Consider the following 23,234-nt stretch of genomic DNA (forward strand, 5'->3'; position numbering starts at 1 on the left):
GTGTGTCAGGGACATCATCTTTCCTCCTGAACACATTTTCCTCCGCAAAAATACACCCCTGCGAAGACCCATGACACTGCAGCCAGGGATTATAAATTAGGAGGCGATCCCGGATTCCCCATCAACCTGAATCCCAGACTTCGGTGAGGACACGTGTGTTAATAAGCGAGTTGGATCAGTTTAAAAGCCTCCTTGCCGGCTGTTGAAAGTGTTTACTGTGTTTAGTGTGTGTGTGAGATCAGTCCTAGGCAGTGGGTTGGATTTTGTGCAACTTGTAGTTGCGGTTTGCTGCCAGATGGGCTCAATAGAAATTGACAGTCTGGCTGTTTTTCTTTTCTGATAATTTGTAAGACAGATCAATTGTGTACATTGCACGCATATTAATCTGGTGACAATTATGTTCGGGACAGGATAACGGGTGCATTGTTTTAAACCTGCTGACATGCAGCCTGCAGACGAAAAGACCTTGCGTTAGAGACCTCTGCATTACTGATACACTACTACTCTAGTAGGACTAGTTATCTAAATAGATGTCAAACTTGCCTGCTGCAGTGATTTGGTTGTAACTGAATGGTTTTCCGGGGATTAAGGTCATAAATACGTTGCTTAACGAAGAGGCATATGATTGAATTCTAGGTAAATTGATGCCTTTTATCTTTCGTAGTATTTAGACGATCCCATGTTAGGCGGGGCGGGGAAGCAGGCATTTCTGCTGGTAGGCCGGACGTAGATGTGGTCATTTTTCCCAACGTGTGATTAACTACACTTTGTTACTTGCACTTTTCCCAGCCTGCAATATGTGCTCTATTGTCAATATTATGCATTGGTGCTTATATGTTATGTGCTAAAGCCTGTCCTTGATCTGAACCCCTAAATCATGTGTCATGTAATCTATAGAAGCTGTGTCATTAACTATATGCTCCCCAGTTCGCATATGGTTATTGCTTGCTTGCATGTTATTTTAATTCCTTCAGTCAGAGACAATGCATCGACATATTAAATCAGTCTTTGCCTCTTCTTCACAGCTGTTCTTCACAAAAAGGCTCCAAAACAGTAAAGACAATAATATAGCCGCATCGTGTTATACAAAGAAGTTGGCGTATTTGCACTTGCATTCCCTATTTACCTTTATTAAACGGAGAGCCACCCGGATCTGTCCATACTGACCATGCTCCTTCATTGCGTGCTGCTGATTTTGACGGGTTTTGCACATGCTGCTAATTAAAACGTGTGGTTATAAAAATGGGTGCGGTTCACAGGACAAACATGAACCTTTCACATTGTCTGTAAAAGTGTCTCCCGACAAATACATGTGCTGCACAATAGTTTCCTGTGTCACAACTGGGATACAAACAGGGGAAAGGAAGTAGAGTGCAGAATCAGTCCATCTGGGAGGATGGTGTCGTTCTGCCACGTATAGAGAGTCCATGGAGAGATGAATAGGTTATGACTATTGATGTTCATTTTAATTAAAAAGCTTAGATTGTAACAATAAATTCATAAAGTTGTGTATAGGGGTTAAACTATTACTGTTGTTCTAAAGATATGAATTCCTCCCCAATATACCATGGGTGAGCAGCAGCATAACTCTTAAGATAATTCAGCAGTTTTTGGTTCCCCTTTTTGTATTTAATATGCATTGACTGTGAAACATTTTCAGCCATAATTTGTATAAATACACAACAGTTATTATATTGCTATACAGATATATTATCCTTCTTAGACTGTTATTAATGGCTGTTGATTGCTGATGAATGTGTTATCAATGCTGATAGTGTGCTGATGTTTCTTTTTTTTTCTTCTGGCAACTAATATTTTTCCCTCTTCAGTTGAGCAAATAAAATACTTGTGCTCGATGCCCATCTTAATTTACTGAAGTTTAGTATGATTTAGTATTCAGGAGATCTCATCCCAGTCAGCTTTCTGGGAATACTACAAACAAACAAAACATTTTACCACACTCTTGTCTTTCGCTGAGTGCTCCTTGTGATCCCCAATTTACCCTTTTCTTCACCAGTCTTTCTGCAAGACTATGCTATGATGATTATAATGGATGTGAAACTCCCTTTTGGTGCCTGCTATGATGTTTTTTAATTCTGAATGCTTTGTACAATTAATTACATTTACTGTGCTTTGTAGACTGGCGTTGCATATGGGAAGGAAAATGTTGCATATAATCTCATTAGAGTCCTTTTTGTGTGCATTGCCATCAAATATGATTGCCTCGGTTCTGATACATTTGAAGTAGGCATGTTTTGTGCTGCATCTGCTGAATGGGGAATGGGACCTTGCCTTATTAGAACGTGATATTTGGTGGTTAATGTGTTCATTTGAAACATTTTATAGTCCAATCATAATTTAATAATTTTTTTCATTTCCTCTCACGGATAATGCATGTTCTGCTCAAGTCCACTCTTCAGTTGAATTATCAAAGCTGATGTTAATTTGCAGCACCTGATAAAAAGATGAACAACTTTTTATCCTGTCATTTGTAGACGATTTTTATTGTGAAGTTGTTACCTTCTCAACAGTGTGTAGAATTAGTATTATTATTGTAACTAAATTAGGCTCTATGATGACAGATCTGATCCTTGCCTTCAAAGAGTTCACAGATTGATGATGGATTGGTAAACAACACAAAACAATGAAAACTGCAGATAGACCTAGTTAGTGCAAACTATTTTTCATGTTAAGAGGCTTCCCTTTGTCTGCTACTCATTAGTCAAGTTTTGCTAGTGTTGAAAGGCTAGTTTGTGATGTTATGGTGGTTATACCATTGATGAAAGAACTCCATAGCTTTATCATCCAGTGTTGGTTTGACAGTGCTGATGGGGTTTGTTGGAAATGTTTTCTATACAAGCCTTCTGGTATATTAAGAGTCTTATTTCCTTTGTTTTTGTCCTCATGAAAAGTGGTTAGTGTGTGTTAAAAAACAGAATTAGCCCAGGTTTTGCAAATGAAAAATGTAAGTTGAACTCTGTGTTAGTAATCGGTTTTCTCTGCTCACACGTCTGGTATTCCATTGTTTGTCCGGCGGTATTAGGGCTATTACAACTGTTGTTTTTTGTGTCATTTAAAGCATTTGATTTGTTTTCATTATGTTGTTTCTCATGGTAAAGCATGGAAACATATCCCATTATAACCTTCAATGTATCCAACGTCATGACGATCTGAAGATGCATCAGTGTTTTTTCTTGTTCAAAACATTGAAGCTTGGATGTGGAAATATATGATTCACCTGAACTGCTTCGCTAATAGCAGCCTCTCAGAATTGATTTTATGGTTTTGTTCTTATTGCATACCGTAGGCAGTTCTATGGATATTTTTAGTCATTTTCATGTTGTTAGTTGGATGCAATACAGATCATAATATGCATTTTAGAATCACTATTTATTAAGGGATTTTTTATTTTATTTAAACCTATTTATTTATTTAAGCAGGGAGTCACATTGAAATTGCAAATATTTAGAAAGTCAGTAAATATGCCTATAGCAACGTTTGCAATATTTTAATGATATTATGATGAGATAAACAATACATTTCCTTAAATTCAATTATAGTGGCATTCATTTGTTTTAAAGAGGTACATTTGTCTGAAATAAAATGACATTTTATGTGTTTAAATTCATTCAGTTAATTCATTCAATTAAATAACAATAATGCTTTGGAAGAATCTCCTAGGATGAATTGGAAGAGTATCTTCATTGTTTTTGTAATATTCCTTCCAGGTTTTTCTATTTTACTATTGTATTCTTTGTCTGTGAGGGTTTTTAATGGTTTAATTGTCAGGTCATCCAAACGGTATAGTCTTTCATTAAGTTCTCCCTGAATTACGTTAAAGGAATGCTGTCCTAGGAAGCCATCTCTCAGTGGGTGAACATTGTGTGGGATTTATCTTTACTGCATGCGTGTGCTGATAATAGAGAGACGATGCAGTTTAACCAAGGACAAGCAGACACCTCAGTGAGATATGAATGCCTTTATAACGGTATCTCATCGCACACAAGCTGCCTCCTTTTATTTATGCACAGATAAACTGAATAAAGTCAAAACTGATACACATTGCCAATTATTGCTTTGTGCACTCATTCGGAAAACTAGTTAAAATATTAAGTAAGCTCCACCATCTGTCTCTGCTTCTGTCAACCACACTGAAGATGGATGGGCTGGTAGGCCGTATACGTCTTGCTTACAGCACTGTGCTTGCCCTTAGGGTGATGGAGAGTCCTTCCTTTCGGCCGAGATGCAGATGGGGACCCCTGTAGCCTACCAGGCGCTCTGCTGATAAACCTCTCTGTGACACATGGGTTTCGGAAGAAAATACAGTTGGTCCATAAATATTTGGACAGTGACACAGTTGTCATCATTTTGGCTCGTTATGTCACCAGAATGGATTAGAAAGGAAACAATCAATATGTGCTTTAAGTGTAGACTTTTAGATCTTGTAGATCTTTAATTTGAGGGTAGTTGCATACAAATTGGGTGAACGTTGTAGGAATTACACCCAGTTTTATATGTGGTCCCCCCATTTTAGGGCCTCAAAAGTAATTGGACAAACTAACATAATCATGAATTCAAATGTGAGTTTCAATACTTGGTTGCAAATCCTTTGCAGTCAATGACTTCCTGAAGTCTGGACTGATAGACATCACCAGATGCTGGGTTTCTTCCCTGGCTCTGCCAGGCCTGCACTGCAGCTGTCTTTAGTTCCTGCTTGTTCTTGGGGTGTTTTGCCTTCAGCAAGTGAAATGCTGCTCAATTGGATTCAGGTCAGGTGATTGACTTGGCCATTGCAGAACATTCCACTTCTTCACCTTCAAAAAGTCTTGGGTTGCTTTCGCAGTTTGCTTCGGGTCATTGTCCATCTGCACTGTGAAGCGCCATCCATTGAGTTTTGAAGCATTTGGCTGAATCTGAGCAGATAATATAGTCCTAAACTCTTCAGAAATCATCCTGCTGCTTTTGTCAGCAGTCACATCATCAATACATACAAGGGAACCAGTTTCCTTTTCAGCCATACATGCCCATGTCATAACATGCTTCACAGGTGAGGTGGTATGCTTCAGATCATGAGCAGTTCCTTCTCTTCTTTTTTCTTCACCAGGGAAAGAATTCTTCTGTCATCCACCACAGTTGTTTTCCGTGGTCTTCTGGGCCTTTTGGTGTTCCTGAGCTCACCAGCATGTTCTTTCTTTTTAAGAATGTAGCAAATAGTTGATTTGGCCACACCTAATGTTTTTGCTCTCTCTATGATTGGTTTGTTTTGATTTCTAAGGCAAAACTGAAGGCCAAACACCCCAAGAACAAGCAGGAACTAAAGACAGCTGCAGTGCAGGCCTGGCAGAGCATCACCAGGGAATAAACCCAGCATCTGGTGATGTCTATGGGTTCCAGATTCAGGCAGTCATTGACTGCAAAGGATTTGTTACCAAGATTAGGCAGCACTGTGGAGTAGTGGTGAGGGCTCTGGATTTTGTGGGTTCAAATCCCAGGTGGGGCAGTGCTGTTGTACCCTTGAGCAAGGTACTTCACTTAGATTGCTCCAGTAAAATGCCCAGCTGTATAAATGGGTACAAATGTAAGTCGCCCTGGATAAGAGCATCTGCTAAATGACAAATAATGTAAAAGATGAAAGTCTACACTTAAAGCACATCTTGATTGTTTTCTTTCTAATCTTTAGTGGAGGCATACAGAGCCAAAATTATGACAATTGTGTCACAGACCAAATATTTATGGACCTAACTGTAGCATTATGTTGCCTGTTAGCATTGTCTTTGAGGATCACTGAATCCTGGACTCTAGATGAAGTACAACTTTCAAGAGGGTGAGGCAGTAACCTTGAGTTCAGACAAAGAAAAAAAAAAAAAAAGAAAAACGATAGCTCGTCCTTGACGTTGTATGGAACCTTTGTGATGGATGGATGGATGGATGAATGAAATGAACACTGAAGAAGATACTCAAATGATCTTTGACAAAACAATCTCTTACTATGTAAATATAGGCTGAAAGGTATGGATTGTCACCCTTTACTTGCTGGACGCAATCTGAAAGGTGAAGTTTCACAGTAGTTCACATTCTGTCAGCTATAGTTTGTCACCTTAGCCTTGTACTAATATTGGCCTTGTTTTGGACCATTAAGTGAAAATAAGCCCCTAATATTTAGTTGTTTAAATTCCCAATAGTGCTTATCTTTTGTGTTGTTACTATATTATGTTTTTCAAATTAATTAACCTTCTTAATATTATATAACCACTAAAATTCAAAATCTCCTGTCAGGTATGGTCATAAGTTCAGTAATATTGACCTTAACTCCCTAAATACCTAATATACTCTTTGTCCAGACTGGACATTTGGAAATGTTGAAACTCCATTATTTATATGTCCAAAGCATGACAGATATGTGCCAGTAATGCGCTTACGGCAACTAGCTGTTTTTAATGCTGTCTAATAAAGTATGGGCATAATCACCTGGGAAGGGTGATGTGACCAGTGTCAATCAGCAAGAACCTGTTGTAACCTACATCTTCCTCAGAAATGGAAAGCAAATATTTTAGTCTACTTTAAGGTTTACTTTCCTGTTTACGATTCATTGACTACTATTACCAATATTTACTCTATATTTACTCACTCTAATCAATCTCTGAACTTGTTAACTGAAAGGCACTGGGAGTGGAATCTCACGGGCCTTAGTTAGTGCACTAATAGGGCAGTTTGTAAGGTGTTAGCTTGTGGCTTGTTGGGAAGCTGTCTAGGGAAATTATAAGTGTATTTAGTCCATCATTGCAATCTTAACAGCTGGGCTTGCATGCTCAGATCTCTTTACCTGAAATCATTTGAATAAGCATCCTGAGCACTGGTTCTGATAGACAGGAATTAATCAAGGCCTAACCAGCAGATTTTACCCCCACCCCCCTATTTCTGCAGAGTGCTTATTTATTTTTGTGCCAGCCATTGCTTATTGAACTGGGGTCCTTGGAGAGAATTGTGTCAGTCCTCCAAAATGCCTGAAAAATAGTTTCAGTCCCAAAATGGTACAAAACTAATTTATTTTCAGTTTTGGATGGGTTCTTCTGCCTTTAGGACATCAGGTAGGGATAACCCGGACAATTCCCTCAGAGACGCCATAAAGTGTGTGACAATGAGGGGGCTCTGTGTGTGAGGAAGGACTGCACAGTTTCACCAGGCCTGGCCTTTACTCCCCTTCTCTGAATACCCCACCAGGTCAAACCAGGCTAACAATGCACCCCATTGTCATCACCACCCCTTTCATCATGGAGTGGATCACATCTACCGTATTCCTGAACCATTTTGATGTTAAGAGCCGCAATGAACATTTTGGCAAATATACTTCCCTTTCTTGCAGGTTTAATGTAGCATAGTTAGCTTTTTCATTTGGTACTTTAATTGAGGCAAAGTTTTTTTTGTTTTAAATGAAAGATGTACATTTCTGGGTATTCAGTACCCAAAGTTTTCATCCTCTTTGAAATGGAAATGCACAGTTTCAGGAATGAAAGAAAGCACAAAGACCTCCCAATTCAAATGTATATTAATTACAAAATGCAAAGATAAAGTCCTCTTTGTTTTCTAAAACTTGCCTTTGTTACTGGTGGGTTGAAATACTTGAATGGGATTAGTACATCAGGCTTCATTGTTTTTTGTTTTTTTTTGTACAGGAATGCTTTTGCAGTTGGATTCAGTTGTGGGCAAAAGCTAGAGAGCATTTGACAGTTTTTTACGGTAAAATGTATTTAATGGGCAGTGACATACTTGGCGAAACTTAGATGTGGTGGTTTTGAAACCAGAATTTCCTTTTTTTGTGGTTAAAGCAATTAATGTGTTTAAGTAAAATGTTCTGCACTAGCAGGGTACTGTAGAGGAGAAGGGTGATGGGGTTAGTTAGTTGAGAGCTTGTTTCTAGCCTCTGCCACTCCCAAAATGAGGGAGGATCGCTGGATTTCATCCTAATATAATAAGTGAAACCACAAAATCATGGACTTTGGTAATAAAAATCACATTACAAAATGGCATTCTTTGATTTCACAGAGAGGGAAATTCTACATGGATATGTTTCGATTGTAAAATGTTTTACTGGTTTGCAACCAAGAAAATCAGAAACTCCAGAAAGGGTACTGGCAGGAATGAGGATTTAATATAAAGCATTTGCATTTTTTGTATAAGCTATAGAATATATAGACTTGCCTCTGATTATGAATTACCCTGATCTTTCATAACATTCTCTGTTGGTCTTAATAATTGAATACACCCAACTACATAAGGGTTTTGCTTGACCTTCTGTCCCTGTAACCATAGTCCTTGATGGTCCCAGACCTAGGTTAGTTGAAAGGGGTGTGTGTGTGTGTGTGTGTGTGTGTGTGTGTGTGTGTGTGTGTGTGTGTGTGTGTGTATATATATAATCTGTGTCTCTGAAGACCTGCAAGTGCTTGAGGTACACAGAGTATTGTTATATGTTTAATCCTAAAGTCTGTTAAATATCAGCAATGTTGCATGCCCAATAGGTCTTACAGAACTGTGGTAAATGTCTAATTGTTTGGCCTCAGAATGCATTATAAAGCTTTTAACACTGAGCTACAGTATGCAATGAGCAGTCAACCGTGATTGAAAACCAAATAACATTTTTATAATTTTTCTGCCTCACAACATATGACCCCACGTTCTTCTGCATCACTACCCCTTGTCATCCTGACACTTGAATGCAAAACATTAATTATCTTTTTCCCCCTAAATAATGTCAGTAGGCGTTAATTTAAAGCATAATATCGTCTTTGTGGATTTGACCAGTGATCATTTTAGAATGACAGACAAAGTTGAAGTGTTTATTTAAGCATTGTGTATATTGTCATCTCATGAGCCTGGATCTGTTGGAGAAAGCATTTTTTCCTCTCTCTACTCGACTTCCCATGAGTCATGTCTTCAAGCTGTATTGGTAAGGTGTGCTGCAGTATAGTGTGACATTGCTGCTTTCGAGAAAATAATAAAAAAAAAATATATTCTTCATTTCTAAGTCACCCCCACAGTGGCCATGCTTTGTTGAGTCTTTGTAAATGTAGGTTTATTATTTATTTGGTGTGAATAAAACTATTATAGTATAAAACAATACTATGTTGCAGTATAGTAACAGCTTATAAAATGCATTGTTATTTGTGTATTTTTTCATTCACAATACAAGATTGTGAACTTTATTATGTGTATTAACATTCATGTTTGTTTGTATTTCTTTCATTACAGTAATTATATGGACAGTCCAGAGGTTGGCAGAAGAGCTTTATACATTACAGTTTGTGCCATTAAGACTACTTCTCATACCACAAAGTGTAGGTGGTGCCTGGTAGTACAGATTGATACAGAAAGCTAAGTCTCTCGCGATAATCTTGATGAAAAATACAATGGAAATTCTTGAAGGAGTTAGTTTCTGTTGTATTTGTGGGCCAGATTCCAATCTGTCATTTTTATTAGTGTTTCATTACCTGGTGGAAGGAAAGAGAAGAAAGTTAATATTTTACAGTTAAATTATGTCATGGATGTCATGCCAGTGAAGTGCAGTGACAGCATGAGAGGGAACAATATCTCGATGGAAATTAGTTCGTCTTCCATCAGTCTTTGGCAGATTTTCCTAGAATGATTCTTGGCAAGTCACAGCTTAACAGAAACAACCTGCACATAGACGTACAATAGGAAAACATTTAATTCTGTAAACAAACCTCCTCCCTACCCTTGTTCACACCAACATTCATAAACCACGATGAACCATTTTGAGAATTTACTGAACCGTATTTTTGAAATGCTTGTTTTTCAGTAAAATATTTTTTCTTCAATGCTGTACATAAGCAAAAGGCTGCAAAAACCTGAGAAACGGCAGGGTTGTCTTTATATCAGGTAAACACATATCCGAATGAATTATATATCCTGATGATGAGAAACTGTCCTGCTCATCCTCTCGCATTCCTTATATGAATGCTATCTTTCTTGCTGTGTATCGATTGTATTGTGTCCCACAAGAATGAAAATGATTTAATTCAACTTCCCTGAGATTTAGCACATGCACCACGATTGAAATAGTGTGGTGGAATAAGAATCCCTCTTAATAATTGTCTGTTGAATTTCAATTTCTTTTTATTCATGAAACACAGCTATATTACTTTCCCACCTTCAGGTGAACTCGAGACTCACTTGCCCACTACATCTCTTACCACATTACTCCATGTACTTGGCAGGGTGCCTTTTAATCCCTGCCAACTAGTCCCTAACAGGACTTCCCAGTCGCAGATGCTGTTTAGATGGGTTTTGCACCATCTCTGAACTGTCTCACAGATTAGGTCAGACACGACATCAAATCCATTGGCTGTGTGTTGGAGCAAACGATCCACACTGTCAAACGTCCTACTTCAGTGCTGGCTGTTAGTTGCAATAACTCTGCTGTGTATATTCTGTGCATCGCCTCTTTTCAAACCAGCAGACAAGCACAGTTCCTTGTTCTGCTTAAGGCATTCCTTTGTAATTGGTCTCAGCTCACATCAGTGTATGCTACTAAATCATGCTGTATAGTGCTGTTATTTCCAATAAAATAAAGAACGACCAGACTTTTACAGAGTTGCTCACTCCTAAGTGAACTTAGGTGTTTATATATTTATTGACATAGCTGTAAGAGTGAAACGCAAGTGCAGACAGCTCTTTGATTTGCATCGTGTCGGCCCTTGCACTACCGAACAATGAAACGTGAGCAGTCTTAGCTCGTGCAAGGTCCTCCATATCAGGTCCTGCAGCTAGTTTAAGCTCAGTGTTGAGGGCTGACATCTGGTAGCCCTCTTCTTGGTAAGGACTCACACAACGGGGGTCTGAAGCATTGAAGGTAGTCCTGAGGCAATGACTGAGACATTGGGCCTCTCTCTGCCTCTTAACAGTCCTCTATAGTGCTGTACAAGATTCCTAGCTACAGGCAAGCATTATCCTGAGACACCTTTTTTCACCTTACTGAAATACAAACAACAATAAAAGCAACAGATATGCCATAACCATTCATGCACAATGCTGTAAAGTGCTTTTCACCTCAAGAGTTTGAAGATACTGGAGCATGAAGACTTTAATTTAGTGTTCACAAGACATTCATTAGTACTGCACAATGGGATTACTTCAGAGGTTTGCCTGTAGATTTTCTTATTGTGGAAATTAGATTGGCTTTCTTTTTCTTTTTGAAGGAATAGAGAAAAGAAAAATGCAGACCCCATTCTCTTATCTTTAATACATGCGTCCTAGATGGTGTGACAGCGATTAATGACTGTTTAAGCAGTACAGGTATATTCGCTTCTGTACTCTGTTTTTGACTCCTGGCTTTAAAAATGTGATTGTTTTGTTTAAAGCAAAAATGTTTCCACCTCTGTAGAGCTGTGGTTAACATGAAGGGGTCACATGGACAAAGTCACTGAAATACAGCTAAGGAATTAAGAATCAGAAGGGAACTGATGCCAATGAAAAAGTTCTAGCAAAAGTTTTAATCCGGCCTGTGCCAAATAATGTATTTCCTAACATTCACTGTTTTAAATGGCATGTAGATCTCTGACATGTCTTCAGTTAGTAAGAAACTCCAGGATCAAAAATGATTGGATATGCTGTGCCAAACTGGATCAAAATAATTGGAGGGTTGGCGCAGGGTTTCATGACAGGAGATGCAAAACCAATGACCACAGCATGCTAATAAAAATACTGTTGCTCACAAGTGTCTACAGTTATGTCTTGCTTTTCATTCCAAACTAGGATCTCAACAGAGTTTGCACACCAAACCCTAGCTGACCATGAGCTGCACTGAAGAGCAGCATCTACAGTGGACTTTGGCATGACATCACAGTTAGATCAGAGGAGAAGCGGGTAATGGTGCGCTGCAAGAATTATATTATTTAAGCTTCAGGCAAACAAGCTTCATCCAACCTGTTACACTAGAGACTTAAACAGACCTACAATGTGTGCAGTGTGATAACATCCACAGTGGAGCAAGGAAGGTCCTCACTTTGAAGTTTAAAAGGCCATGTTATTAACCACAACAACACAAGGCCTCTGGTTGGCTTTTTATGGTTAATAGTGAAGAACGCCTCATATTGCTCTCCCATTTTTAGCAGCAGCCTGAAGCTCTTTACTTTACTTTTCTGTCTGTTTACTAACGCACCCTGGTCTTACTGAGCATCTGACTTCTGATGAGACTCAACGTGTTGTGCAGTAGCTTTTCACTCTGCCTTGTCTCCCACCTGTATGCCTCTCCAAGTTTATATTTTGGGACCCATCCTTATTCTCCTTGGCACACAATACTGTCTGTCTTCACCGGCACACCCTTGACATTTCTATTGGGTCGTGCTGAACGGCAGTGTATGATTGTGGTGTCATTAGAGGGATATTTCCGAAATGTGGTCGGACCCGTGGGCGTTATGGAAAGCGCTGTTGGTAAACAGAAGTTGTTGTCAGAAGAGCACAGACGGTAGAGCCGGCGCAGTGCTCAAGAGCCGGTCACGTAACAATGCGGTGTGGGCCCTGCTGTTTGCAGAGAGTACAGTGCAGACAAACAGGATCATAAAGGAGTCCTTATAGAATCAGAGCAGACTTAGAAGTGAGAAAGATTGGAGGAGGGAAAAAAAAAAAAAAAAAACCTTCCAAAAAAAGGCAGTGCATGTTAGTTGGATGGTTTAGCTTCAGAATATCTTCAATTAAAGCCATTGTAACTGTTTATAATATAGGGTAGTTTATTCTTGATCATTAGCTAGTTAATATGTATTTTTTTTTATATGCAGGATTTACATCTGTCCTGAATAACATGCCATGTTGTTTCAAGGTAAATTATTTGATTCATCCTCAGTATCCACCGAGTACAACATTGCTGCATTTTCTGTATATAAATATTGTACAGATGTTAGAAAGCTGGTATCAGTAAATACTTAAAATACAACATTTTGTACCAACCCCACATGAAAGCATGCTTTTTCATTTTGTTTGATATGGTATATAATTACAGTGTTATTGTACATAATTACTAATTAGACTGTGATGGTGCATAATACCAATTACGAAATACTAGTACATATTACCAATTTTAGTAACTGTAATTATAGTATTAAGAACAAAGGAAGCACTTTCTAAGCACTATGCAACTAAATGTAATTTGGTCCTACATTGCCCCGGACAGTTAGGTCAGTGGAAACTGCCTGTGTGCTTTTAAATAAATACAGAAACCAGACAGTAATGTGGGACATATGTTGTGTTCAGGTGAGTAATTGGCCTTGTATACACAAATGTGCTTAGTTTTACCATAAGGAATTACTATAATGAGAAATTTGACATTTTGAAGTCAGCTTTATTAAAGTATTCAATAGCAGTGGTTGCTACGAGATGTTTGTATGTGCACTTTTTACAAGGTCTCTCCTCTCTGAAATCCTTTATTCATGTCACCAAATGCATTGTGGCTTCTGCTTCTTTTATGGTGGAATTCAGCATTCTGACCCGATCAAGTGATGGCTATTTCTGATAATAAAGTCCCCATCTCCTTCAGTCATAGGAATAAAACTCAGTTTGAGTGCACAACAGACAATGCAACTTCTTAGAAGAGTATATATAATGAATCTATAAAATTGGGTCGGGTCAAAGTCAATACAGAGCTGAGAATAAGCTGTGTGCTTCCTCCCCCCGGGTTTTTCAGACTAACGGTTTGCTCTGTTCGTATATGGTCATGACGTTCTTTGGCTCACCGTCAGCATTGTGGGGAATCTGAGCTTCAGTGTGAAGATTTACTGCGCTAATATGTTTAGACCCTACTGTACTGTGGCTGTCCAACTGCCAAATCCCATAAATGTGCTACCTTAAACATACAATGCACAATATCAGATTCTTTGCATTGTGAAGAGTTTAGCTTCCTAAAATGTCTATGAATGTTTAGTCGGTTAATCTATCTTGTAGCTATAGAGTATCACCATTCTCCCTGTGCAAATTAAATTATAGAAGGAGCTATTTCAGTCTATGATCCTTCCTTACTTCCTCACTTACTTGGGTTCATTGAATAAGATGCATCCTAAATAAGCACTGCCAGTAATTAATATCGAAGAGCAATTGTTTTTTTTTTTTAAGACCCCTCAAACATCACAGAAATATATTGAATGAATGTCAGTATTTTTAAGAAAATAAAATACTTTGATCTTTCTGGTTCCTCTGTCCATTATCACTGCCATTCTGGCAAACTTACTTGCTTAGTTTTTTTCTGCAACAGAGATAATGAAGTCAGGCTCAGTGATTTACAAGTGTGTCCTTATTCAACTATGAATCACTAATAATCATTAAATGGTATTCATAATAGATGTTTAGGACGTTGCTGTTATTGACGTTTTGGTAATGCTGTACTTCAGAAGGAAAGAGTGGTGCTCAATTACAGTTGAAATTACCATGCACTGCCATTCATTTATTTGTGCAGCATGTGTTCTGTAATGATTATTTCCTCACCATGTGGAGGTGGGTCTGCATTCTTTACAAAGGCCATCTTGTCAAATTTGGCTTTGTACCACTTCCTGTTTAGTGGATAATTACACTTTCCTAATGTGACCAGATTGTGATTGGTTTACACTGTATTTTGAAGATACCTTTGAAAAATCTTTAGTCAGTATTTTACCTTGGTTTTTCACTATAGTGTAAACCCCTTGTGGACTGTCTAAATTAAGACCCGACATGTACAGTATGGGTCTACAAGGGATGCCAGACAAACCCAAACAAACCCTTGGGTTTCCAAAGGATTTGGAAACTGTTGAATCAGTAGGTTGCACTGCTGAAATTATTTGAAGACTTTGCTACCTTTAGCCACACAGAAGATCCTCGGTATCACACCATTCATTGACACAAGCTAGGCTGTTCTCTTCTGCACTAGGCATGTTCAACCTGTGTTGGGACAGCTGCTAAACACAGATGTGCTGTATTCTTTCACAGCAAGTACACAGATTTATTTACTCTGTTAACGTTCGATGGGACAAATTTCAGAATATATTCCTGAGTATCAGCAAATCTATTTGGTTGGTCATGAAAAGATCAGTTGACATTCTCCATGTCCTCCGAAAGGCTGGGTGGGTAAAGTCTATCTGTTGATAGAGATTAGTTTTAAAATATTCTGATACTTTTAATAAGATGTGCACATTTGCAGGAGAGAGCCACAGTATTTGTATTTCTTCCATTTTTTTTATGATTTGCACAAATTATAATTGTTGTGTTTTTAGTGAACTTTTGCTCCAAGTGTCATTTAATGAACATAAATGGAGCATTTCCTTTAGTGAAGTAAAGTGGAATGTACATAGAATGAACACAATATTCAGCAGGTCCAAATAATAATGGACCTGCTGTATAAAACCAACTACTTTTTAGTATTTTGGTAATGCAAATTGAGGTGTACTTCACAGTACTGAGAAATCATCTGTAGTAAAACGATGTGGTTGTTTCCATCTAATGAAACCATCAAATGAAAGGTAATGTAAGGACAACATTCAATTATACCCAGAGCAATAGTTCTGATTAATACAAAAAGTGTTTCCTTCAGGATTCTGTGTTTGCAGTGGGGGCACAAATTGTTCTAAGGGAGATTTTTTTTTTTTTTTTTTGTACAACAGCTGTCATAAGGTCACCTTTGGTGTCTTTTTGACGCATAGAGAAGTCAGTTTAGCTGAAGTTTCTTTAGTGTGACATTTTACTCTTGATTGTTGTTTAGTTTGTGTGCAATGATTAATTCTAGTTTATCCACTTGGTCTAAATGTTGATAGAAAGAGAAATCTAGGCAACAAATAGGTAGTAAGACATGTCTTATCATAATACATGCACTATAGATATGAATACAAAAACAATAATAACTAGAAAAATAACTCATTCCCGCTATCCAAAGTAGGGATGAGACCGAAAAGTCGATTTGAATCTAACATTTGATAGTTTAAAAAATAAAATAAAAGTATGAATTGATGTAGCTTTAAACCCTGTACTGTTGATTGGCTCTCTATGTAGCTGTAATGAAGATTGACGAGAGGGTGGGATTTGTTATTTCTTGTCTGTGATTGGCTAACAATGGTTGCATTTGTGTAGCATGGATTTCCGCAGTTCTGTGCAGATCTGCGCGTCTCCACCAATGGGATCGCTGGAATTCTAGAGCTTTGCGCATATCTGCGGAAATCTGTGCTAAAAGAGAAGTTCTGCATGGAAATACTTTGACGCAGTAAATTAAAACACTGTTTAAAATATGTGCAGTGCAATTGAACTACCACAAAGACCCCGATTTATCCCACTTCAAGAATTCTTACGTCACAAATGCGGGAATATAAGCAAACAACACGATACAAGGCATCCAATTAGTTTGTAAAGTGTAATAAAACACAGATAATTGATTAATTCAATAATGTTGGCCTCCTTAAGTACAATGAACGTTCATATAATGTTTTTCAACCGTTCTTTTCACCGGGGCTAATGACACTATGGCTGTCATTGGCCATAACTCAGCCGCCACAATACCACTACCTTTATACCACACATTTTGGTATGTTCTTGATACCTTCTGTATTTCAGTGTATCTGAATGTTGTATGCATGTTTCTAACTGAAAAATCTGAAGATAATTATTATGAGCACAAAAGTATGTGCAGAAAACCTCCATCTTGGCGTCTGAACGGGTTCATTTGAAGTCATGGCGTGAACACTGTCTGGTTGTTGCTCTGACCAAAGTGGTTTCTACAGTAATTTCCACATGACGTGAACCCAGGCTTATTGCAGCTGTTATTATTATGCATTTTCTGTACATCTTCTAATAGGAAGGTGTTTTTACATAGCCTTATGTTTATTTAACAGAGTTGTTGTGTTGGATAAGTATTTTAAAATAAAGTTCACAACTTTTTGCAATTGGAAAAATTGCATTTCATGTATGTCGCATTTTGAATGGGTGGCGGGGGGATGACTATTCGAATAGTTGAGGACAACAGCTGTGGAATTACAGATAGTCCAAATATTTGTCATGCACATCCCTACTGATATAGTACTACATACGACTGAAATACAGGAGTAAAGCGGCCCGAGTACTGCCACTGCAGAATAGTGCTGTAGGACATACTGACAGATCTTCGAATTAGTTATATTGACTGTTGATACAGACATGTAGAGCAATAACACGACCTAACTTGAACACTAGTTTGGGTTTTGCACTTTGAGCTACTCTACAAAGAGTTAATTGCTGAAACTCAGGAATGCATTAATGGATCTATGAACTGAACTGATTACTTCAGGTTATTTACTGCAGTCCAGTGGGAATTGGGAGTACCTTTCCCTTTGTCAGGCATTTTGATTGAAGTCAGATTCTGGCGAATGCTGCAGAGAAGTGGGTAAGGCCCAAACGATCCTTTGTACCACAATTCAATCTATTTGTTTTGTTTTTCCAGCACTAGCTCGTTTGTCTCTTTAAGCACTAGCAGATGAAGCTCCAAATGCATATTTAACAACGGATGAAATTGTCATGCTTTCGTTTTCTCTGCTTTGCTGTGTTTATAAATAGTGCACCATTACAGTACATTTCTAAGCAATGTTTCTGTGAGTGGGGTCATATTTGCCATATAGAATTTATAGAGTTGACGATTGCACTTTCCCTGTAGGCTTATACAATCTGCTGTCTATGGCTTTACATGAACGACACTGAGTCACAAAAGTAGCGGTTTACAGAATATAAGAAACACTTCAGATGGTTAGAGTCTAAATGATTGTATCACAGTTTATAGTAAAGAATCAACATTATTTAGGGGTCAGGGGATATAATTGATGTCTATTTTTGGAAGATTTGGATGTTAAAAACCTAAATACAAAATACAAAAAAATGAAAATTTGGGGTACCAATGAAAGTAGAAAACATTTTATATTTATCTTGTTTTTGGAGTATTATTATGAGTACTTTAGTTACATTTTTGCACTAAAACTAAGTTTGGTGATGCAATAATGGTTACAATTGGATCTGGCCTAGGCTTAGGGTTAGAGTCCCCAATAAAATTGCACTTTTGTTACAGTGTGGATTATATAGGCCTAGCTTCAAATCATAGTGTTGACTCGGGTTTGGGTTCAGGCTGTTGCTCTGGTTCAAAATTACTGATATAATACATCCGTTTATAGTGTCAGGTCTCTCAGATTGGCTCTGCAATGCAGTATCACAGTTCAGAGTAGTGATCCTTACTAAATGAGTACAAACGCACTGAAGTTGTAAATTGGAATTTGTAAAATGTATTATTTTGAATTGCTATGTTTTAGCTAAGTTGAATTGTAATGACTGATGCCTTGTACTTCTCTGTATTTTTGCACTTATGTTGTAAGTCGCCCTGGATAAGGGCGTCTGCCAAGAAATAATAATAATAATAATAATAAAAAAGTTCCTTTCGAAGTACATTTTATAATTGTTATACAAATCCTGAGTCGTACTACTCAAATGAGGTTTGGAGTTGCAGGAACTGCTATGCAAATGAAGAAAACAAATTTCCAGCACTGTTTGTGTTGTGAACAGCATTAATGGGCCAGAGGTCTTCAAGTTACAGGTGGGTGTCACATGAACTTCAGCCTTAATCTTGAAAGGCTCAGTCTTATATGGGTAAAGAAGGTCGGTCTGTTCCTTGATCTGTTCAGCACTACTTGAAGAGAGACTAACTGTCTTCTTTGGAGCAATTCACACAGGACGCCCCTCAGGACAGAGCAATCTAGAATTAATCTGATTTGTGAGATGATGGGTCCTGTATATCAGTATACTCCTTAAATACATCTCAAAGAACAATTCAGAGCCTGTCAGGTCAGAATTTTCCACTGTAGTAAGGTATTTGTTGTAGGTAAACTGGAAAGGAGTGCTCAAGATAAGATGGAGATGATAATTTCTATTGGTTATGGTAGAAATTCTCAGCATACACTGGTGAAGAAGTAATGTTTTTTTGTGTGCAAAAATACAGGTTAACCCAGAGCTCTCATCTCATGTGAAGTGGAGAAAAAAAAAAATAACGTGACTTGGAGAGCCTTTTTTGTATCTTTGGAGAGAGACAATAGGTCTTAACCTCATTAGAAGTGACTATACCTTGCTAAAATTCAATTGTACTAATAGAATTACCATTTACATAATAATCAACATATTCCTGAGATTATTTATTACTGTTGTAGTTGTGTATGATGTTTTGGAAACTGCTTATGTGGCACTGGTCAAAAGGATTTCAATTTACTGCTGGTCAGCATACTCCTGGCAACAGATGTTATCAAAGCCATTTGTTTCAGCCCTCAACCTGTGTCCCAAAACACAACCTTTATACTGTTTTTGCTGATTGAAATAACCCAAAGACACTAGCTATACACAACACCAATAAACTAAAAATAAAGTATCCCCCAAAAAGGAGTATGTACAAACTAGTGAGTGCTTTATAGACAAAATGGAATTAACAACGTGAAACCATTAACAATAATAAGAACAGAGTAAGAAAATAATAAAAGTACAATTTTCCACTACAGTTATGGAAGGAGGCTAGTTTTGTGTTTATAAATTTGATAATAAGCAAATGCATCTATGCCTATATTATATTGTGGGGGGAGTGCGGGTTTTTGGAAAGAAAATGTCAAAAGAATAAATACTGTATATATTCATGGTTCTATTTGAAAATGATTGTGGGTCTGTCCTGGTTATTTTTGTTGACCTGAATAAAATGCAAAACACTCCTTGTTTGTCATAGTTGATCACCTTTCATGTCATAATTGCAGTAACCACAAGACTAATGTATATGAAAATCAATGTAGGAAGTCTCCCCAATAAATCATGTTTCTTAGGAAGCCAAATCCAAATTATTGAATTCCTTTTTGCAGCTCCAATAAATGCCTTTTGGCAGTTTTTGCATGCTGATCCTAAATCTGGGAGGTTGTAGCAGCTTAGGAGTTCATTGTAGTGCCACACTTCGACCAGCTGTAATGGCAGACTGCCCTGACACTGTGCGTGGCCCAGAGACCTTTATTTTTGAACTCCAAGCTGTGTAGCGCAGAATACGAATTTAAATATATTTTTGGGGGGAGGGATAAATAATTGAATTCAAATTCAAAACTCCACACATCACAATACAGAATCTGTATTGAAATGAGCTTCTGTCGCTATACCACGTCTCTTGGCTGTTTCAGAATAAGATTAATGAGGCTTTCTGATCAGTCTCAGAAGGGTCAAAACAAGTGTCAGTTAGTGGAATGTCATCGGCCTGTGAAATAATAAATGGCACTGAAACAGCAGGGCCTGTGAGCTTAATAGGTAAGTGCTCCAGTGCCAGCTCAATGCAATCAATAAGAAAGTTCCTTTCAGCTTTCAACCGAAACTCATTGATCCCACTTTCCAGGATCTGTCTTTTTCTGTGTAAGAAAAATAGTAGATTTCTTTCTGAATTGTCAAAATTGTGTTTTAAACTGACATGAAAGCAAACTTGCTTGTCACACTAAGAGGCTAAGGGATTAAAACATGTTTCGTAATTTCCTGACTGATGGGAAAAAATGTATTTTCTAACACTAGGTTAAATGTTTCTGTGGGCTGCTATATTTCTGAGGATACCAAGGTTACAGTATTGAATCTCTTGGAATGCTAATGCTCATATTTAATGGTATGCCTTATATGAATTTAAAAAAGTACTCTGTGCACTTGGGTCAGGACAGGGGTCTAACATGAATGACTTAATCACTTTTTTTTTTTTGATTTTCCGCATAGAACTGGAGATTTGAAAACTCAACAGATCAGCGTGACTGGGTGACTCCCAGGTTTCCAGAATGGAGCTTTGTTGACAAACTGACAAGGATCTTTGTAGAAATGAGTAGAACCTGTTCCTCCATAAATAATCTACGAAAAAACTTGTATGACGATCACAATGGTAGCGAATAGTACAAGGGTGCTTTCTGTGAGTGAAAATTGGTAATCGGTAATATTTCACAGAACACAGTAAAATTCAATTTCAGTGTTTGTTTGGGTCCATTCAAATAACATGCCTATTTTAGGTTAACAGCAATACCTAGTGCTAAACTATTGATTTTGTATTATTCCCCAGAAGGAGCCACTGAGTATTATTGAATTTCCTAAAATGACTAAGAATGGCTATTTTCAATTGATACAGATTATGGTTAGCAATTTTACACAGATGTTAAAAGTACTCTGCACAGTCAACAGATGGGTTAGAGATCTTTAGTCCTCCTACAGTTCTTATGCTACACACACCAAACCTCGTACTGTGATTCACCATGATACGTTTTTTGTGCTTATGGAATGGCTATGATCAATAATTATTGATTTTTATTGATTGAAAAATCCAATTGAAAACTGTCCGACGCCTTGCGCTGCACATTGTGACGTTGGTTGGTCGATCGCCAATCAGCAATGAACCATAAGCCTGAAAGCCAATTAGCACTAAGGATTTACAGCCGTTTGAACACATGCCTTTCCATTAAAATAATTACCTTTTTTACACTCTAAAATTGTAATGTGTCTGTGGAGTTCCACTCCTTTGCCTAGTTTATATTCAAATTCAAATTCAAAACGCTTAATACCTTCTAGACAACCATTAGAAATCCCTATGCAATGGAAGCCAGTGTACCTGGTCTTGTTGTACCCTGTCATTTTACGATGCATTTACTACGTTTTTGACACTGCTACACCAATTTACACTTTACCCTGTTTTACCATGTTGTTTTTCCTTTGTCATCAGTGTAAGTGCAGCGATTGTATAATAGCAAGTAGGTTAGTGTTTGTGATACTATGTAAGTTATGTATCTGATGCAGTGATATTATGGTAAGTAGCCTAGTTTAGTAATAGTAGGGTATTTTGATTATGATCTGTTAATGTATCGGTCATTCTTTTTCTTATTGGGCCCATATTTGCATATTATAAAGAGGTTATATAACGACAGCTTAACTACTTTTGGGGCTATTTCCATTGTTTGATCCATAATATAAATCATAATACTTCCATATACTTCTACTAACTTAATATGAAAATTAACATACCCACTATTATACTACAGCTACTAATCTACTTAATTTTACATACTATTCTTCTACATGCTAAAAGTACATTCACACAAAGTATTTTCAGGTTTATCGTTATGATCACTATCAAATGGCTGGAGTGCCTGACTGCCTCGCAGCAATGCAGATAGTATTTTGAGCTTGCCTCTGTGTCTGTGTACACCTTATCTGACTCAGCAAAGTCTGTGAGGCAACTGCTTGATGACAACGTGTCATGAGACAAAGGGGAGAGAAAAAACACACACAATGCTGTTCGCCTGAGAGACTGGGGGTGTATTTGACCAGTCACAGTCATAGTTGAACCTGGACCGCACCAATCAGACCTGCAATTGGTTGTTTTTTTGTTTCCTCAGGGAGAATGACTTTGAAGCCTTGCAAAATAACAACATATTCTTACATTCTTTTGACAAGTGCACACATGAAAGATAATGATTGGGTCAGGAATCATACGTGTATTTTAAAGGTGATTTTTGTACCCGGCTCCATTTTTTGAATAGACATAATTTCACAATTTTCCAAATATGCTGAGAGAAATTGTGTAGCCATAAAAACATTCCTTGCTGACACCTGAACTGATCTTTCTGGTTGTCTGTTTTGTACTAAAGGAGTAATTTAACAACATAATAATGTCAAAATCACTACTGAGGTACAAATAACAACTGAACCAAAACATTTGTTTCGCAAGATAACATCACAGTATATAGAGGGCACAGAGGCAAGTGTGCTATGAAGGAAGTGGGGTGTTTATAATAGTGTCTTGTATTGAAGCAGCTGCATTCATTTTATTTTATTTTTATTTTGGTTTGAATAATGTACTGTGCATAGGGGCTGTGCCAGTGACAGATGTTTGCTATCGATATACCGTTGAAGAATTCGGTATTACGTGGGGGGGTGGGTTTTGTTCCGCTATTCTGAAAAAGTAGGAGGAGTCTTCCATTTTATTGTTCAATAAAACAGTTACTACACCAATACAAAATAAAGGTAATATCAATAAATACACAAGACAAACAATAAAATAAAGATTTAAAATAATGATGTGCCAATTACATTGCAAATTGTTTTCTTGTTATGACTTAAAATCCTGACTTCACGAAGGAGCATTTGACGTAGACTTTTTAGATTCAAATACATATTTTAAAGAAATATATGTAAATTAATCTGTTTAAATGTTGTTGTTGTTG

General features: G+C 37.6%; 1 protein-coding gene across 3 annotated transcripts in view; it reads left to right on the forward strand.

Annotated features, from left to right (window-relative positions):
• ctif (CBP80/20-dependent translation initiation factor) overlaps window positions 1-23,234 on the forward strand; it is a 118,512-nt gene continuing 95,278 nt past the window's right edge. For all 3 annotated transcript variants that reach the window (XM_066712259.1, XM_066712261.1, XM_066712260.1), the window contains exon 1: window positions 1-143. The gene's annotated coding sequence lies outside the window, so the exon portion shown is untranslated. The remainder of the gene's footprint in view (window positions 144-23,234) is intronic.

Source organism: Amia ocellicauda, chromosome 8 (assembly GCF_036373705.1).
Source record: "Amia ocellicauda isolate fAmiCal2 chromosome 8, fAmiCal2.hap1, whole genome shotgun sequence".
In the NCBI taxonomy this organism is placed as follows: domain Eukaryota; kingdom Metazoa; phylum Chordata; class Actinopteri; order Amiiformes; family Amiidae; genus Amia; species Amia ocellicauda.